The sequence below is a fragment of the Rhineura floridana genome, chromosome 6 (assembly GCF_030035675.1).
Source record: "Rhineura floridana isolate rRhiFlo1 chromosome 6, rRhiFlo1.hap2, whole genome shotgun sequence".
NCBI classification, from domain to species: domain Eukaryota; kingdom Metazoa; phylum Chordata; class Lepidosauria; order Squamata; family Rhineuridae; genus Rhineura; species Rhineura floridana.
Window position 1 is genome coordinate 117,021,853 of NC_084485.1, and position 6,000 is coordinate 117,027,852.

Here is a 6,000-nt window from a genome sequence, read left to right on the forward strand (position 1 = left end):
TCTTAATGTATTTAAGGGAATTCTGTGCAAGGCTGATCCATACAAGCTGAGGAATGGCACAGAAATTAATTTGGATGTCTTAAATGCTTTGAGAAATGTAGTCTCAATTGAGAAATGTCCAACCATTCTCCTGCTAGCTAGGAAAATAGGTGTGTGTAAATACATATATTTTTATTAAAATATTTATAAACTGCACTTTTCATAAAAGTATATCAAGGTGGCATTACAACATACAAAACACAATAGAGTTAAAAACCAATAAAAACAATAATAAAAACATAAGTACTGCATTGGTTGGAAAAGAGAACTAGTATTAAAAGACCTGTTTAAGAAGTTCAGTTTTCAGGAGACTCCTGAAAGGGAGAAGGGATAGTTTCTGCTGAACCTATATCTTCCACATTTGCTTACCTATCGTAGTGCAGGGAGCTCTATAGGGCAGGCCTGCAACATTTGGTCCTTACTGGAGGCCAACCAAACCTCAGAGGCGTGAGGAACCACAAAGAGTGCCCCATCAGAAGATCTTAGTGATCAAGATGGAACATGGGGAGTGAGTGTGTGTACGCACTTACATGTATCCCTCTCTCTTCAGGCCCCATGCAAAAATACAGAAGCAGTGAACTGCCTTTAGTAAACTCAGAGAAGTTTATATCAAAATTAAAATGCATAATTTTAAGTGATGGGTGCATTTCCTGGAGTGCCCATTGATATTTTGGGCTGGTTCATTTGTAGTATTAAACATTAAACCATGATTTTGGTGTTGCATGAACAAGCTTTGACTGTCCTCTCTCCTTCCCTTGCACTCTTCATGTTTTGTATACAACCATAACATGCCATTACATCTGAACTGGGGAAACTGTTATATCAAACATGAGTCCTGTTAACTTTGGTAGGTCTACTCTGAGTAAAACATAGTTGGATACAACCCACAGGCTACCAACCGAGAGGTTACAATTTTTCTTGAAACGAACACTGAGGGAAGGAGGGAGATGTATGATCCCATCGCTCCTTTGGTGAAACACAAAATGATCGAGTTTCAAGCAAGAGTAAGCAGTTCACTGTGTTAATATGGATAGGGAGGGCTTTTCTCTCTCTTTATAAAAACTAAACAAGAATTTGTTTCACTTCCTATATGTGAAAACAGTTTTGGTCAAAACCCAAACCCAATGAAATGCAAAGCAATTTTAGATGGTGCCACAGAGGTGAACCCTAACAATATTAGAGCCAGTGGTTCTTTGAATTATGCTGTCTGAATTCTTTTGAGAAGACCTTCTGAGACATAGGAGGATAAAGCTCCCATATTAGTGCCATTGTAGATAGCCTTTTAAAATCCATTCTTTCCATATATAAGCACTCATCATGCTGCTGTTAAAGCTGTTTTGCCAGGTTTACAGTTGTCTAACATAACCTAGAAGTACTAAGATGATGGCTAATAATTTTCTGTAAGTAATATAGTGTGGCATTTAGCAATGAAGAGGCTGAAGTTCATTAAAGACTTTAAATAAACTATTATATGACTGGTTCTTAAAGCACAGCTACCTGTTTAATAGCAGGCTTAAAAGCATTTCTTAAGTTGGAGACCTATAAGATTACAAATGTCACTCATGTTAGCATAATCCACATGCAAGTGATGAAGCCTTTGCTTTGATGTGCTAAATTGGAGGACTGATGGAACATATTTAACTAGTATTCTTGCCCAGGGTAAAACACTCTTGAAACTGGAGGCATATCAAACAATAAAAATAGGTTCTAGTGGTGAAGGCTCTGTGTATGTTGGAATATTTGGATTTGCTCTTATGTGAGAGCATTTTGGATGTCTCCATGCTCCCCCCAAAAGTCTGCAATGGGGATTAATCACCTGACCATAACAGCTCTTCTCTCTCTGCACTTGCTTCGGTAGATCTCTAGAATCCATGGGGTTCTGTTCAACTCAGAACATGTTAGTTATGTCTATTAATTTCAATGGGTTTATGCTGAGTAGGACTAGCACTGAATACTACCCTGCATTATGTACAGTATATGCATTCATAAAGATGTAGCCTACTTTGTTATTCAGCAGGAACTGCTACATTTTCATACGATTGTAGCTTGAAAATTGAAAAGGGAATGCTGTATGATATTGTCTTTATTAACTGATTTAATGGTTATATTTAAGTTATATAGAAATACTCAATTGATAATTTGTTACTCTTTTTAGGGAATTAATTTTGCAAAAGAACTGCTCCTTAGAAGACTTTAGCTTCAGCTTTCTAGTTAGGAAATCTACTCATCCTAGCAGGGACTTGGGCATTTAAGCCTTTCCAAATGATAAAGATACTATTTTCCTAGTTCTCCATGATCTCTATTTGATCTGTTATGCAGTATCTTGTAAATATATAAAAGGAGGCTGTATATGTATAAAAATTATGAAATTATCACACTGTTTAGAACTTTGGTGGTCAACGCAGTCGCAACTCGCCACATGGTGAAATTACTATTGACCTGTGGCAAATTGGTGCTTTACTTCTACCACCTATTTCTTTAAATACTGTTTTAAATAAAATTTTATACATGTACTAGTTAAAAAAAAAAGAGTCCACCCTCTGCCCCTAACAATCACAGATTCGTCCTTGGGTCTTCTATAATTTTCTGACTTTGATAAGTACAGAATTGTTTTTGAATTCATGAAAGATCTATTTCACTTTTGACATCTACAGTTCTCAACCATCTCAAGAGCTTGTGAGGCTTCTTTCTTTGGAGAGACACCTTTTCAAGATGGATGTGATTGTACTTTAAAGCACTCAACATCTGAAAGATAATTCAATTGTTATGATGTGGACTCATATTTTAAATCAAAATGAGTTCGTGGTTCTAACTACAGTACTGTTAAAGCTGTTTTCAATTTTGTGTTCAATGAGGCTCTCTGAACCAACTTTTTATGTGGTAAAAATGGTGCAATCAAAATATAGGTTGTAGATATTGAACAAACATCTGGAGTTGTGATGTATTCTGATTTTATGCTTGATTGCCCTGCACTAGTTAATGAAAAGATACATCAGATTTCTCACTAATTCTATCAATAAATAATTCAAAACATTATTGTGTATTTTTCTACCCTCAAAATGGTTAATTTTTTTGTCACATGGTGAAAATGTTAGCACATTTGCCACATTTTTGGCAAATGTGAAAAAACTATTGGACACCACTGATCTATAATACGACCCACATTATGACAGGGCATTGGCTGTTTATGATAGCAATGATAATGATCATTACTATTTAGATTTTTTAAAACCTGCAAAAACTCAACACTAAATTAGATTGTATGTATCATCTAGATTCATTAAAAATCTCAAAAGTTTGCAGCATTCTGGTCTTGAGTGTGCAGTACTCGTGCCTTGGAAAAGTATTTCAGTGATGAAAAGTGAAATTGTGGCATGTATAGGTTTCTTTATGCTAAATGCTTGTGGTGTGGAGCTACTTTGGTATTGTAGTTTGCTTCCCTCTACCTTGACATACTGTGCAGAATATAAAAGTTTTGGATTTCTATTGTCCTCTTTTTCTTTCAGGTGCATACCTGCTTTGTTAGTCCAGCTAAGCCACAAGAAAATTTATTACAGTTAAGTGGCAATTTGTTGCCATGAAACTGCAATTAAAGTATTACCAGGCAGCCATTTTAGATTAACGCACATTCAGAGCATAGGCAAGCACGGAACAGCTCTTGTTATCTTTACAGAATCTGAGCTCTGCATAACAGTAAAACTGTGACACATTCACCTATGTCTTTTGTCAAGTTAAAGAATTTGAGCTCTCACTGGAGCATAATGATCTCATTGCAAGCATTCTAAGAGCAAAGACAAGTCAGGGCTGATTTTTGCAAGTTCAACCTGCAGCCTATATTGTCATGTTTGGGTGATGGCGGGGGCTGTGGGGGATGGAACTGCTTTGCTTAGCTTTACCAGGTATGGGTATGCTTGCTTGAGATAGTGCTTTTGATTTCAGACAGGCTGTTAAAATGGACTGCAGCTTGTGGGCCCTGATGCCAGTAATGTGCTACAGGTTCTGGCTTGTTGGTGCTTTATGAACAGGACTCTCTCCCTGTACTCCTGTTTAATCACAATTGAACTAAAGACTAGAGAGGAACTGTTCGGAGATGGCCACCTGTACATATTCCAAACTTGCAAGGCTTTCCTCAAAACTGAAAAACAGCTGAATCCCTTTTGGTGTGTGTGTGTGGGGGGTATACTTCAGCCTGATCTGTTAAAACAAACAAAAAACTTGGACAACCCTTGATCCTAAGAAAGCACTGTCTTGGGACAAGATTCCACTGAAGTGCGATGCTTCAAATTGGTTGTTAAGATTGCAGTAGCACATAGAAAGAACAAAGGTGTAAATTAGCTTAACCCCTTTTTGGGAGTAGGGGAATTGTAGATTAGCCTTCTGCTCTGCCATTGTGATAAGTTCCCTCAGGCATTTTAACTTCTAGTAAAGAACAGTGGACAAATCCAGCACAAACATAAATGGTCTGAAGTCCATTTATATCAGTTAACTTAAGCATACTGTCACCCCATACTTCCTAATGATTGTCTTGGTTGAATGTGGAAACAGTATGACCATGAATTAAGATTCCTAGAACAAAGCAAAACTAAAATAGCATGGTGAAGATCTCATTTTATTTATTATTATATGTATATTCCACATTTCCTCCAAGGAACTCAAGTTGGTATACATGCTTCTCTCCCTCCCCGTTTTATCCTCATAACAACCTCTCAGTTTAGATGGAGAGATGGTGACTGGTCCAAGGTCACCTAGTGAGCTTAATGGCTGAGTGGGGACTTGAACTCTGGTCTCTTAGGTCCTAGCCCAACACTCTAACCATTATGCCACACCTTGATCATCACTTGGCTCTGTCTATATCCGGTGTGTGATGTTGCCCTCTCAATCTCTTCTTAAACTTTTTACAGCTAAAATGTTGCCCTCAAGTTCTCTCTTGAGAAACTAAAGATTTGTGCTTGTCTCTCCAGATTGCCTCATAACTGCCTATTAACATATGATTGGTCAGGGAGTGAATGTAGTTTTGATTCGATATGCCTGACAACGTATCACAATTGTCTGTGTGGTACTCTTCTGCCCACAGCTAAATGGGCAGACGCAGCAACTCAGAAAATGCACAAATAACACCCCCGCCACAACACTCCATTCCTTCTACTTAGCGCAAGACATAACATGAATTTGTGAGCATGTCTAGTAAGGGGTATGTTTCCTCTTCCTCTTTATTCTCTCTTGCGCATGTATGGACACTCCCTCAAGCTTTGAGGGCAAGATATGTGAACAACCTCTGATAGCATCTAGGATTGCTTTAATGCATTAAGTAATTTGGGTCATGCAGGTTGTCTTAATAATTAAGGTTATCATTTTGCTGTGTGCAATTTTTTAAGAAATCTCAGGGCACAGGCTTAGTAAGAAGAGTCACAGAAAGGTGACCAAATATTTATAAAATAAATAGAAGCATTAAAGGCATAAAAATATTGTCTTTACCACAGTTGTTTAATTGGTTTAATATTTAATTGGTTTAGTATTCATGTACAGTGTTTTTTTTTTACTTTTTATTTGTTTACGTTTTTTACATTACGTTTTTTGATTGATTGTGAGATGCTTTGGGTTCACTTCTGTGAAGCAAAGCAACTAATAAAGTTAATAAATAAAATAAAATGAAATTGGGCTAGTTGAACATAGAGATTGCTAAATGTGCACCTGTGTTAATTAGTGAACATAGAGCAAAGAAATGTAGAAGTCCCAGTATGGGTGGGGGACCTCTGGCTGTTCAAATATTGTTAAATGTCAACTCCCATCACCCCTTCTTATTGGCCATACTGGCTAAGGCAGCCTTTCCCAACCAGTGTGCCTCCAGATGTTGTTGGACCACAATTCCCGTCTTTCCTGACCATTGGCAATGCTGGCTGAGGCTGATGGGAGTTGTGGTCCAACAACATCTGGAGGCAGACTGGTTGGGAAAGGCTGGGC